Raw genomic sequence first — 15,281 nt, 5'->3', positions numbered from 1 at the left:
ATATTAACGGCGATGGAAACGTGGATCAAAGGTCTAGGATTCCTGTGTTACTTCTGTTCAGGCATGAAGTTTGGAAAATTCAAAAATATTCGAATTTGTTGTTTTTAACGTATTCGATTTTGTTAGTAACTAACGTTGTCTAACGTGGATGAGTCGTAAAAATTTCAGTTGTGGTATTCTTAATTAGTTGTTCAAAATTAGAATAAAATTTCTTTAGTTTACGTAGACTGAAATTCTTTACTAGTTTACTTTCTGCGTGAACGATTTGATTATACTACCGTTAAAATAAAGACAATATTGAATTTAGCAGTAGATGTTTTACACTACGTGACTCGTAATTGTTACAGATATATCAAAATCCGTAAGATAGGAATAATTTTCACGTCTCACCACCAATAATAAATTCTTTACCGTGTAGTAATTGTTTTTGTGTAAAAGAATCGGTAAGAGACAATTTCGTTGCGGAGCAACAATTTCTTTTGTAGTTGGAGTGACCTCGGTACTAGGGTTGGGCCAATGCGTGGAGCAAAGGCAGTTAAGATGTTATCGCATTTCGCTGTGGCTAACTCAAGGGAATATCTCTGGCTCTCAGTATCTTTCTCGTTCTGTTCCTCATTCAGTTTCTCTCGGCTGCAGCTCCCTGCGAGCCGGCAGGTCCAATTCTTATCGATTTTGGCCTCAGCACCTCCAATCGCGATGGAGCTTTCGCCTTCCTTTTTACTCCGATTGCCGTTTCTTTCCATTGGTTCTTGAATCGCACTGAATCTTCCTAATGGACCGTTGTATCACGTATTAATGCCAGATGTTATTGGTTTCCCGGTTTGACCCGGTTTCCCTACTATTGAAGCGATCGTACGGAGTATTTTATCGGACTGTTTTATAAATAATGCAGTATAAACAATTTAAAATGCATCATAATGCAGTAGCGTCTCGAAAAATCCATGCAGCTTGCATAAAAGATGAGCATCAAGAAAAGGAACCTCCTCTTTGCACATGCTTTTTACATTCGTCAGCTGAGATTGAGTATATTGGCAGCAAGAAAAGAGATTCGGAGTTAATATTTTCACACAGGTTGTCCTATTTGTATTAAACATCTTAAATATTTTTCTATTTGCATTGTTTTTGTATTATTCTTTTATGTTTTTATTAGTATTAGTACTTATATTGAACATTTTAAATATTTTGCTTATTTTTGACAACACGAAAAACGATGTGGCTACCACATGGAACGATTTTCTACTTTGTATTTGATCATAAATGATTCATGACCTTCTTTATTTGCTATTTTAATTGTTTTAATCTAGTTCAACCAAGAATACATCGAATAGTTATGAATCCCAGTGAAATATTTAATTACAACTCTAATTAAGTATTCTTCACTAGAAACCTCTGAAACTGGTAATTCAGTCTACGTCCAACTATTCCACATTAATACATCGACCGTTCAACATTGCTTGTAATAAACTTCATATAAATAAACATTGATTCACTAACAACATGTTCATCCCTCATTTGCTGTTCAAAATTCAGGCTTGAAAAGTGATCGTTTTCACGTTCACCAGGCGAGTAAGGTGAATCGTTTCACGCGTTCACGGCCGTAACGATTTCTCATCGCGTTCGACTTTTATTCTTTCCTATCAACACATCGGAGGCTAATGCTCGATTACCATATAAACCGTGTCCAACATGCCGTAAAAAAACAGTATAAAGAGAGAGCCGTTGTTTTTACGACGGTTGCAAGGGAATTCGCTTTTTCCTCCTTTTTCTCTGTGCCGATTACTCTCTCGTTCGAGTTTTATCGCGTACAACCCCGAAGAAGACTCCGGCGTGGATTAATCTTTCACTCGGCGCTATTGTTATGTCCTTTGAATCTTGGCCGATAGCCGGGGTCAAACTGTAACCTCTTAACAAGACGATCGCCGCTCGCAGCTTCTTCTTCCGGGTCGACGTCCTGTAGATCTGAACGTGGATATAGCGGCGAACGGTTTCCGTGGATAGCCATAACTCGGGATTAAAACGGTGATTCGAAGCGATCAGAATCAAGTCGATCGGAAGTTGCACACCCTCGCGGGTCTCGGCTCTTCTTTTTTTTCTTTCTACTTTTTATCAAAGTCTCTCGGCCCTTCCTATAATCCTCTAAACGATTCGACCCTCCCCTCCACGGCTCGCGATAGATTTTGTTATAGGAGATAAAACTCTTTAATGGCGGAGTCTGATCAAAGGCGACCATTCAGTGTCGTTCGGGTTATAAATCCGCGTGCTCGAGTCGCAACCCCGTTTCCCTGCCGAGGAGAATGGATACCAGCGATTTAACGTCCGCTCTGATGTTCATTCCTTATCTCCTTTTGCGGAATATGGATCGTAACGTACCCAACGTGATCGGGCTTGAGCGATTTGTCAATAGGTTTGAGGTATAGGGACGACAAGATAGTACGCTCCTCGGTGGACGATTTTTTAATAAATGTTTTCAATAATCCGAATATTCTTCCGTGTTTGTTACAGTTTTTTATGTAAACTCGAATTTTGTAATAATTAATCCTTTGGTGTATACCAGCTTTTACAGTAGTTGCGGTATTTTTAATAACTTTTCAGATGGAATATGATTTTTGGTGGATTTCCTGGAAAATTTCAATATTTATTTCCGTGGAGTAATATTTGTCTTTGGTATAGTTGACCGAGAGACTGGTTATATTTATTTAAATTCATTACAAATGTAATAGTATTCATTTATCGATATTATTCTATATTGCATGTTATTCAGTTTATTGACACTATTTTAAGGAATTACTTATAAGGGCTTAAAGTGTAAAGTATCGTTCAGTCTTGAAACACGATTATTGTTGATGCACGAACTCTACACTGGAGAGCACATTGAAATTCCGATTTTATTTTTGAAAACTTCGTGCGTTAGAAATGTTTCAATACTTGCAGCTCGTCGACTGATCAAAGATCTGCGGTTGACCTTCAGCTGTAGGAGGGTTTCTCCATTCTTAACGGAAATTGCTTCTTCGGTGGAATAGGAAACGAGGTCTCAACGGTTTTTTTTCGAAGCAAAGAGTCATGTGCAAGCGCCACTCGACAAATAGTCGGAATTGAATTTTCTACTAACGAGACCATGTTTGAAAAGAAATTTACCCTCCGCTTTTTGTTCCACTTGATTTAATCGAATAGGAGATTCATCAGTCTCGACGAAGCAAGAGATGTCAGTTGCTCTTTTTCAAAACTTCTTCTTTTCACTAGGTAACTTACGATGTAAAAATTCTACAAAAATTCATGTAACCAATTTTAGTCTCTTTAATAAATACAATTAATTCACTTGAACAAGATATGTTGATTCAGAGGATTACATAAAACGCTTCTCTCTTTGCATAATGCAGTAACTAAAATCATCTTATTCAAGGGTCCCAGACAAAAATTATATGTATTATCTTTTATTCATTATCCTAAATTCAACCTCTAGAAAGATATTCCTCGTTAATGCCAGAATAGATGAAATCGCATTAGTATTAAGTATAGTTCGGAAGAGAAATGAAAATCTTTTTTCAGAAACATTCGCACTCCGGAACTGCTGGAATTATTCATGAACTATAATTTTATACACTGCGCGTGAGAGAAATAATCAGATAATTTCTTTTCCGTTGCTGTTACGCAATGCCAGCTACCTGAGTCGAATTTTTATCGCGAATTCCTTTCAATAAAATGGTCGGTCCAATTTCTTACATCAACTTCTTAATTAACAAAGCAGATAAAGCAGACTCACAGGAACAAACAAAATCTACGACTGATATTGATTTATTCTGGCGAGCCTTTTTATTTGCGCGGTGCTCGGCATCGTTTCCACTAGTTTCTGTTCGAAAGTACAGTTCTACTTTTGATTTATCGCGGTCGTCGGAGCGAACGACCCAGCGAATTAGCAACATCTATTCCCCGGACGTCGCTAATTCGATTTTATCGGCGGATCGCGACCCTGGAGGGGCGAAAGAAGACGTACTTAGATCTTTCCTACCGGCATGATGATTTAAGGGTCCGTTGTGCGCGATCAAAGAGCTCCGAATGGAAACCTTTGTGTGTCGACGCGTATGATTAAAGCGGTTCAATAGTATCTCAACATTTAATTCTCCGTGGATCCGACTATTTCCGTAGGGAGTTTCCTTATCAAAAATAATGTGGCTTCATATTCTTCAAATAGAAGCCCGATATTGCGGTCGATCGATTGATCAGGAGGAGCCTGTGCTATGCCTTATTGTGAACGGAAATATCGGTCGTTTTACAGGGAAAATCACTTGGAATCAGAAGTGGAAGTGTTCTACATTGTTTTTAATGAAATGAGAAAATTACCGAAGAAAAGATGTTTGTTCTAATGCAGAACACTTGTTATTTCATTTGTTAGCGGTGATATTAATAATATTAACATTATTTATTCGTACGATTAATACTTTCAAATTATATTCGAATTTGTCTTGTTTGGTTTTAATGCTGAAATAGTGAAAATATTTCATTTGAAGCAATATCGATGTTTATTGAAGTTGTAGAAAATTTGACGATGAAAGAATCTTTTAAATAAAGTATTTGTTTCTGCAATGTAAACAGGTTTGATTTGAGAAATTTCCTCGTGTCATTATGTATTCGAAAAATACTGTAGGGTGACACCTTGTATATTTCAATTTGGTGACGTAGAAATTGCTTCGGCTATTAATGTTGGTACGATACGACTCGCGTTTACCGGACTGTTTTATGTATTGTAGGAATCCTCGAAAATTTATGTTTTGGGAGAGGAAGGTTGAAGTGAAGCATGGGATTTGCAGAAAGTGAGCTTAATTCCAGCGAGTAATTTCAGGCGCAAGAGAAACGCGGTTTCTACATCTTGATTATAATTCACATGTAAATAATTCATTTACATTGCGCCAGCTGACCTATTATATTCCCGGTAATAATTCAAATATACAGCCAATTTACGGAATTATGGAAAATAGCCAGTTAACGCTCGCTGCCCGTTAAACCGTTTATGAATAGTTTTCCATGATTTTATTATTACAATTTCAGGACTCGGTTAAAACTCGATTTAATAGTAGAAGTACAAATAATCGACATCAGCAGTAAAGCTAATCAGGTATAGGAAAATGTATAAGCGAACAATTTAATTAGTTCATTAAATTGCGGTTTACAATAACGGTTGTATTAAATCACGAGAGATGTTATCTTATAATTTTCGTATGAAATTGCAAGTCAGATATTTCGGTTGTTTGATATTTCTAAAATTAAATTTTCATTACTTCAACGTTATAAATTCTAAGTTACTGAATTGATTAGTAAGTAATGACTAACGTCTATTGCAATTCTACATCTGCCTTGTGTTTTTTGTTACTTACTTCAATACATCTATACCGTCACATTACAAGACTCAGCCAATCACTAATAAGCAATTAGATAAACATAATGGAAACGTACATTTGATCTTTCAATAAGACCGAACGTTAATGTGAATTTAGTACAGAAGTATCAACCAGCTGTTACCCAACTCACGGAATCGATTTGCCCTTAAGTACGATTCAGGATGGGAAAGAAAGATATAACGATTAACAGCTCGTAACCTAACGAGGAAACAATCCCGGAAGTAGAAAGGCGTGGTCAGATAAAATGGCCTCCATCCTCGCTTTCGCACGGACCTGGATTTTCCGTTATCACTCGGAATCCGGAACGACATCGATTAACACAAACGGAATAATCATGTTCCACGTGGACTCTTTAAAACAACGTCCTTATTTCAAACACGATTGCGATCTCTTACTCTTGAATTGTAAATTAGAGTATCACATATTTTACAAACACTTAACATAAAAAATGAAAAAGAACAATGCTTTCAAAACATTAATTTCAATAGCTATAAGTAAAATCACTTTCCAGTAAAAAAGAAACGTGTATGACTTGATTTGTTTAGAAACATGAAGTACGTGAAATGTTTTCTGAAAATTAGGTCCACGTAAAGCTATTAGGTCGTTTTAAATTTTGTTTATCCCGGTGTTCGGCGAGCATTTCGTGTTGCTAATAAGTGGGAATTAAACATACACATTGTTCGAAGAATTTCGTTTTCGTACATAGTTAAGGTAATCACGGTTGTGAGTCAAGTTAGATTCGTGCGGGAACACCTTCTCGTTCGTGAGATTCAGCAGTAATGTGTCGCTCCAATTTCTTTCGCCTTAATGAAAGCAGATACAGGAGGTAGATACGTGGGAGGGATTAACGTAACGCCGTGGATAAATCGAGCGAGAAACGGAAATGAAAGTGCTCCACTTTACAACGAGTTAACAATTTGTGCCCGGTCCCCGCGCAAGGAAATGGGTAGAGCTCGTTTAAAAATCTTTGATGCCTCCCGTGAAGGAAGTAGGTCGTTGCTTCGGGGCAAGAACCGAGGAGAATTAAGCTCTCGCCTCCTTCGCTCCACCATTTTTCTACCCTCTCGGTTGTCCTTCGTTCGTATCCCCGCTGTGAACTTGTGTACACCCGCAACGTGCCTCGTGGCGTTCATTTTGCGCCGGAGCCGAGAATTTACATCGCCGTTTTCACGCTACAGCTCGATTATGAATTATCCTGTTCGTTTCTCGCTGGGAGGCTTACCTGTGCCATTCATTACACTTATCAGTCGCACAGGGTATCGACTATTTAAATACGTTCATGTACAAATGTAAATTATACGGACAATTGAACAGGAATTATATCTATCCAAATTTGTAACGGATGTAGAGAGTATTGTGAGTTTAAGTTTAAACAAATTGAATAATAAAAAATTTAGAAAACCTGGTATAGTCTTTTCGAAATTGAAAAGTTTCAATACAGTGAATTTTGATAGTGTACTCCAATTCTAAGAGGAGAATAAAAACTATTCTAGATTTGAAAGTACAAATAGAGATACCTCTAGCTCAGAAGCTTAAAATTACTTTGATAAATTGAATTATATAGGTCCAAATTGAAACTGGTTTAAATATTTATAAAGTCTCTAGAAATCTAAAGATAACTAAGGTCAGGGTATTCAAAGGATCTTTAAGTTCCTAAAGCCCGATCTCACACTCTTCGGACCTTTGGAGCTGGCAAAGTTACTGGATCTCTAGGGTTTGTTGTATGGTATTGTACCTAATGTGTGGCGAACCTTACATCACTTTGAACACATAAAACTTGTCTTTATACGCTTATTTATAAGCATTAATAAACTATGTAGACCAGTGATGTATCAAGTTCCAGTTAATATTCTTAATACCAGAGTGATCTTTATCAAGTCCCTTGAATTTATGATCACTTTTGTATTACCTTTGTGAAGAAGATAAGTTCTGTTTCATAAATTTGCTCATTTACAGCAAGAATTATCTTCACTCTGTTGATGCCATCAGGTATGTTTCCTGGCTCTCTGTTTTTGCTTACGCGTGGACATGCATGTTCACATTGTATCTTTATCAGTAGGTATATTGCTTCCTGTCTCTTCGTTGCAGAGCAATTTCAGTCGCGATGAGATTAACTTGATATGAGCGACAACCGGTAAATGAAATAAAACGTTTTCCACTTCGTCGAACTGGCTTCAATGTTTGCACATGAATAATTACGGCGTCGCGATGCGAGCATCTGCTGCAGATACTTGAAAAACTGATGACAACGCACGGACGATTTCCGTGACGCGTAATCCCCACGATGCGTATTAACTGATGCTACATTTGAGTTAATGGACCGGCGATTAGCAACAATTCCCTCTTTCATACTTCATTTTTTTTGCTCTTTCTTTCATTGTAATCGCACGGATGGGATGAAAGTTCCATCGACAGAGAATTTTATTTATATAACGGCAGCGTTATGGCGCACGACTGACACGGCTGAAAAGTCTTTTTGCTTTTTCAAAATCCTATATATCATATTTAATGGAAACAGTCTCTCTCGCGATTTACACGCTCGGTTAAAAATGGACATTTGAATCAGGCGCCATTACGTGCCGGAATGTTATGAAAAATGGAATTTTCCGGGTATTCGATTACCGTTGTCGGCGAGTTATCTCAATCCATTTTGATCGATCGCTTTTTTTTCAATTAATTGAGACCGAGAAATATGAATTATTATACCGCGTTGCGATCAGTTTTTACAGCTATGTTAATATTGTATGTTTTATTGCTACTTGAATTGCCGGTACACGCAGAAATAAAATGAAAAATTGTAGTTACATTTACAAATTCAATATTTCATTATATTTCAGTTTGCCGTTGTCCGTTCCTCGTTCTGTCATTTCCACTCATTTTCCTGTCTGTCAATACTGGATTCTCGATAGAATACACATTCCTGAAATTAAAAAATCGATAGCATGTGGGTTACGTTGTGGAACCGTTCTCATCGTGAAATTGTAATAATACTATTGTACAATACTTTCGATCTATCTGCTTTCCGTAGAAGACACAAATAATTTTACTTCTATTACAAAACAGGAACAGCGTATAAACAGTTGAATCGGAATTCAACATACTGAAAAACTGATTGAATTTTCTCGTTTCGTACACGGAGGTTCAATAACTTTATTCCTTATATTTTAAAGCATTAAATTAAAGATAACAATATGTTGAAAGTAAAACGGTCACTGGACTCTTTATTTTCTTTTTATTGTAGCTGTTTCCTGTTATTTTGCCAAATTATTCTCAGAAAACGAATATATTATACACGCGTCCAGCTTTTGAGACCAGGTTAAAACGATCATAAAGAAGCCGGCTTCCGTTGCCGTAAAGTTCTAGATGTCTAGAAACGGTAAAAATCCCGTGTACATCATAAACTAAGCAGATAACTGCAACAAACAGTCACTTAGTCATACCATTAAATTATGTCCATCGTGTTCTCTTCTTCAAAATTTTTTGAACGTGCCCCGTCGATGTCAATTTGCCAAACGTGTTAAGTACTTTATCTATTTTAAGTTAATAAAAAGTACAACACGACAAGGTCCGAAAGACAGACGTCCAAACTGAAAGAGTCGTCAAAAAGAAGCACCACTTTCACCACAATCTTTAATATTTCAAATACGTTATCATTCTATCAATGAACCACGTGCGCGCACAGAAGACCGGAAAATCGGTCTCGTCGCAGTCCATGCATTTACACGAGAGCAGTCCGTCTAACCGATGGCTGCGGAGTTCTTTACGAAGGCCTTCCAATCGAACGAACCGCGCGGAGCAACGATCAAAGCAGGTCCCAGGCTGCGCGGTGCTGTGGAAATGTATTTCTCTCCTCCTCGAAGAGCCAGCGAGAACGTTCGTTCTCGCATCGATACGAGAAATGCATTGATTTCCTGCACGAGCTGGCTGAGCAGCGGCAGCATACCGCGAAAAGACGCCTGAGCCCGTTCGTCGCGTAGCGAGACGCGGCGGCACGCCCGACGCACAACCTAGACTGCCACCGTTCACGGTTAAATGTATATTTTCCGGTGCATTAGTCGTCCAAGTTTCACAATGTTTCCTTTTTCTCGGCGGAGTTATTTCGCAGCGCGGGCTGAAAGCAGTGACGCTGCTGGCGATGTAACCGGCCCGATTTTCATTTTTTCCTCTCTCTCCTCTTCTTCTTCTTCTTCTTCATCGCTTCCTCTATTTTACGCCGGAAATTCAACGCGAAGAAAGAAACTTTGCTCGTCGGCGAAAGTACACGGGGAAAACTGGTCATTACCTGAGAAATCGACGGGCGCAGCTTAGAAATGCGGTAGAAAGGTGGCGTGAGGGACGAGGGTGTGGAACGGCGGCGGGGAAAATGAGGAAGAAGGCCACTCTGACCTCGTTAAACAGCGTGCACCGAAAAGATGGAAGGCAGGTCGCTTTTACTTTAGTTTCCTTTTTTTTCTGCGGATCTTGCGTCCTTCATTTTTGAAAGGCCGTGCTTAAGACGATTTGTCGGGTTGGTTGGGGGATGGATCTTTTTCATTTAAACGACGCGGCGTTCGCTGAGCCGCAATTACGGTAATGTTTCCCTAGTAGCGCGCGATTCGGGGCAAAGGCGGGCCTCAGGAGAACTGGAGCATCCAATTATCTGACGCGCGATTTGGCGTATACTTGACGCACGGCATCAAGGCTGCAAGTGATAGGCATTTTGGTCTTGTATCTTTTGTGCGACTGGCTTTACTACAGCTTGTTCGTCTCGATAATATGATGGCAAAAGAATAGATTAGGTGTTCGTTCTAAATCGTATGGGGTTGGCAACCCCTAATTTTATTTAAATGAATTGAGATTTAAATGGTATACTAAGTGTATAAGCATTAGTTCTATTTGATGGATTTTTGTTCTCAACATTTTAAGCTAATTATTTGGTATGGCAAATATAAATTATTTTTTGCTAGTAGTTTTCGCGAAGAAATCTCGGAAAACGTAATGTTTTGCTTTGAAAATCAGTATTGATTTGAACGCTTTAGGCCAGCGGTTGTCATCCTTTTCTGTATCATGGCTCAACTCCACTATTCAAATATTTCGATAGGCTTTCTAGTATATAATAATAAATAATAAATAATTGTAAACCAAGTTCTAAAAACGCATAACATTAATATAAGCAACTCCGTTGATATCTTTCTTTTGGAACATCAGGGTTATAATAGCATTTTTCCGGAAAATATTCAAATTGCTGTCAGTTGAGAAATACTGTTCAGGCGATCAGATTACTCTACAAGAGGTTTGATTTACACGAATTTCTATAAATAAAGTGTCATTGCCAATCAACATTTATTAAAAACGTTCGAAGCGTGCTGCACGTATATCCGACGTCGAAAAAGGATTTTATTATTAGTCGTTGGAGGCCAGTATACTCCCAATTTCCGGGGAATGAGGTCGATCTACTGACTTTAAATTAAAGCTACCAGTCTCGTTATTCCGCTTTCCCATTCCGAAAATATCCAAAGCGACATCTCATCGATATTCCCGTGTACGCTGCAACCGGTCGCATCATCGCATATTCCATTTCCTTTGAAAATCGAGGAGGAGTGACATCCGAGCCGCAAACCATCCTCCTTCCGTGATCTGATAAGAAGACTTCTTGACCGACGAAGTCCAACTTCTCATATTTTCCCAGACGTGCTCGCTACTCGTCTTACCTTCATATTACACAGAATCAGTTCTCGTGCGGAACAGTCTGTAAATGCAGTTTCTGCACCTGCCAACAAAGATTTGACATCTTTGATGCAGTTATTTGCTTTCCCACCTATTTCCTTGCAAAACGATTGAAGAAAGGGCAACAAAATTTAAGTGTAGATATAAGAATGTCGTTAAATGTGACTTCAAAAGTATTAACCCCTTCTTCTATAATAAAAAGTTAGACTCGCGACGAAAATTTCCAACCGAATTTGACAAATCTAGACGTCATTCATCTATTTTTCATTCAAATGAAATATTACTTGTCTATCATGAATCTTTAAACTTTAAAGGAAACGTAGATACTGAATAAGTATCAAATTTTTGCGCCTTTTTTACGAAATCATTAATGATAAAGTAGTCCTATCCAGCACAATTGTGAAATAAAAAGTAGGACAAGGGATCAAATTTTCGGCTCATTTATTTGAATTCCTTCTCCAATTATTAAATATCATCTACCCTTAAACCGAACCCTTTTCTGATCACATCCTTGATATCCTTCGAATATTCTGTATATTCCAAGGTCAGCTAGATATCCTCGCTAATCCGTTAAACGAAAACATCCCCCAACGATTCATTTCCACTCCTTCCCCCTTGTCCGCCACCATCCCCCTCACATCACCATCACAACCGCGAAACGTCTACGAAATATAACCAGGAAAATTCAAGGTAAATTAATGATCGTAGCCAGGTCTCGTTCGGCAGTAATTACCGTTCCCTTTGGGAGTAAAGTCCAAGTGGATCTTAGGCGGGCGAGAGGAGGGTCGAAACGAAAGAGAAACTACGGATGCACAGGACAGAAAGGCCGCACTACGCCGGTCGTTGGTGAAACAGGGAGGGAAGAAAGTGAAAGGGTGGAAGGGAGGAGGTCGAAGAAGGAATTTAACCAAACCTCCCTGTAATTTCTCGTTCATCCCTTCGCAAACTTGATGGTGCCTAGGGTTATGCTGAAGGAGACTCGAGGTGACGCCGACGGGCGAGGAGAGAGAGAAGGTCGGGACGGTGTGGGATGGGCGAATTCGTGGGACAGAGAGGGAAGACGAACGAGGACGCTCCTGGAAGGAGCAAGTTCCCTCTTCGGAGGCCGGCGGTGCACTAGGTGAGTTATTGGCGTTGCGTTAGACGTCACATGCAGCACAGGCATGGGCGAACCTCCACCCGAGTGCTTCGGAGCCTTCCTATCTTCGGCAAGTAAGACGCAACGTCAGATGCAAGACAAACATCTCAATCCTAAGCAGATGAACACGCGGATGACACCAGTCGACCTATTCAAGAGCTGAATCCCCTTGTTCTTAGTTTCGCAATGTAATGAGGGTACTAATGCAATTGTCGCATCTGGTAGGGATGACGCTGCACGCGAACCTGCACGCTGAAACTCGATTTCATCTATTCGACGAGACGCCAGCGGGGAGTTTTGTAATGGAGAACGAAACACAAATTGATGTTCGAACGGATTGACGCGAAATTATTGCGTAGGATGATCTACCATTTATTTTGATTACGTCGAATGATGTATTGAAGGATACCGCAGGGAATCTGGATAAGATTTGTATGAGAAGAGAAATTTAATGGCTGCCAATGTGTTGTATTAAGCTTATACCTTTAGAAATAAGAGAAGGATTTCAGATGAATATAAAATGGTGGAACATTATACTTCTTCGAGTAAAATGTTGGTCTCGATGAAGAGCAATTTAATTATTGTTCGTTCCTATAATTTTTGTAAACATTTTATAAATATGTTTTATAACTTCCCGGCTGATACAATGACTTTTATTTCGATAAGAGGATGGGAAAGGGAAAGATAACGAATTTTCCAATCTCCGATATGTGGAACAATGATCCACGTTATGAAATTTATTGCACAACGACCAACAACGGTTAACAATGTTACGTAACCCGCGGAGGAGCAGAATTTAACGATTAATATGTTGTGCTCGGGGTGGAGTCACGTGCGACTGTACCTATCTGCCGCAGGTAATCCGGGAGAAAAACATTTCTACCGCGAAAGGGGAGTAACGACAAGAAAGAGTGCATCGCGCTGCAAAATCCCGAGAAAAACGAGGTTGCATTGTTCCCTATTGACTTCCCAATCGCACGAGCCGTGTACTCGCACGCTGCGGTACATGAGAAATACTCTGTTGCCAGATGAATAAAGAAAATGGGCAGCCGTTGCTGCGGCCGTTTCTCTTGTGCCGCAGAGAAGAATGTGACATTGTCGTCCCGAGGAGCGGAATATATTGAGACTCATCTCTTTCGATCGCAGGGAACAGTAACAGCAGCTCGAAAACGCGTTTCGAGGATTATGACCGTGTCTCGACCCATTGGAAATCAATGGGGGCTCGTTTATGATTCATTGCCCGACGGTGATTAAATTTTCTTTTGTCTTCATCCATTGTTTTCCACCTGCTTCGTACCCCTAATTTGTATACGACTGAAATTCCAGAATCATATAAATTGCTTGTGCTGCAATCGGAAATAATTTATCCTTCCACATTTTGATAGAACGATTCCCTATTGCTATAGGGTACCGGTTAATATTTTGAATGTCACATTACTATTTTGAGAATTAATTTGTTATTACGAGAATATAATATATTATTACGTGTAATGATATATCGTGTAATAAGATATATGTGGTACTATAATACGCTACATACATCATCGTACGTTATTATATCTATATAATATATCGTACTTAATAATAATATTACCACACAGTAGGTTCTGTAATCATCTCCTCCATGGAATATTAATCAGAGTCAACTAATAAGTTAAAATATTACATAGGTACATTATTGCCAACTCGTGCAGAATATCCTGTTTAACGCGACGTGGCGTGACGTGGTATAACAAAATGCAACATGTTCGGAGTGACGTTATCTCGCGTGCGTTACTTAACATTTCTCCGAGTCGATAATATGAACACGATCCTAAACCGGTGATGCGATCGAACCGGCTCGAGAGCAGTTTATATACGAAAATTAATTACTTGTCAACCTGTTCAAGAGTGGAACGTTTGAATTTTTTATCGTGCAAACCATTCGTGAATAACTAAATAAATGGCGCACGTTTATTACATTATGTATTCCTTAAAGTACTAGTCTTTCTTTAAAAATACACTCCGCTCACACATCTTATATTCGCGTTTCCATTATCATAAAATGGTTGGTAAACGCTAATGGTAGACAAATAAGCTTTTGCGATAATCAGAAAAACGACAAACGAATGAGAGATAAAACAGAAGGTCTGCATAGTGGTTGCTATTCATTAAAATGGTAGAAAAAATATGCCTTTCTCTTTATATTCGCACTGCTTGTCCAGATCGAGATAACTAATAAAATAAGGACTGAAGAAGAAAAATATATTTTAAGTACAATATTTGTCTTTTAAAATATATATTAAATACAATGTTATACAAATGCAGATAACAAAAAAATAGTAAAATAAGATAAGCCGTGAAATTAGACAAAAAATTGTAACAAATACACTGAAAATAAGTACCAGCAGACTATATTATTTTTAGTTTCATCGTCTTCCACAAATCGTGATTGTTAGAAATGATTCCACTGATGCGTGTATCGACGAAGATTAATTTTGCAAAACGAAGCTAAGAATTCTTAATTTCCTAAACTGTGTATCGTATTTTTTACGCGAATTCATCGTTCCATTATGCAATTTTTTTTATCGTTCGAACCTCGCGTCTACCGCTCGAAAATTAATGGGACGACCTATTAAAGGCCTCCATCGACACGTCAATTGTCTCAGGAGGCTATTGAAAGGAACGAGTTTCATCGATGTTCGGAATGGGTATTTCATTACGTGTATTGTTTTTAGTACATGTCACGGTGCACGGTTGCCCGGGCGTTGTCGATTGGCAGAGAGAGAATTATAGGGGTTTAATAGCTCGAATACGTATACCGGTGGCGTGGCCGGTGATCGATCAAAGTCAAAGGTCGATTGGGAGCTGCCAGGTCTCTCTTCGAGTTGAGAGTAGGTCGAGCCAACGCTTTATTTGTTCCTGTCGATACCCGGCCAAGGTGGTTACAGAGTATCGGGATCACCGTCGTATCAACTGCGCTGGGAAGTTCCTTATGTAAATGTTTTTTACGATCACAAATAGGGGGAGAACGCGGGGAGCAATTCGCAGAGTGCCGTTCCGAG

At 39.0% G+C, this 15,281-nt stretch overlaps 1 protein-coding gene across 2 annotated transcripts in view; it reads left to right on the top strand.

Annotated features, from left to right (window-relative positions):
• Positions 1-15,281, top strand: part of Sema2a (Semaphorin 2a) — a 617,363-nt gene that overhangs the window by 9,852 nt on the left and 592,230 nt on the right. The gene's annotated exons all lie outside the window — the stretch shown is intronic.

This window comes from Nomia melanderi, chromosome 10 (genome assembly GCF_051020985.1).
Source record: "Nomia melanderi isolate GNS246 chromosome 10, iyNomMela1, whole genome shotgun sequence".
Taxonomy (NCBI): Eukaryota; Metazoa; Arthropoda; class Insecta; order Hymenoptera; family Halictidae; genus Nomia; species Nomia melanderi.
This window is presented reverse-complemented; position numbering and strand designations above follow the sequence as displayed.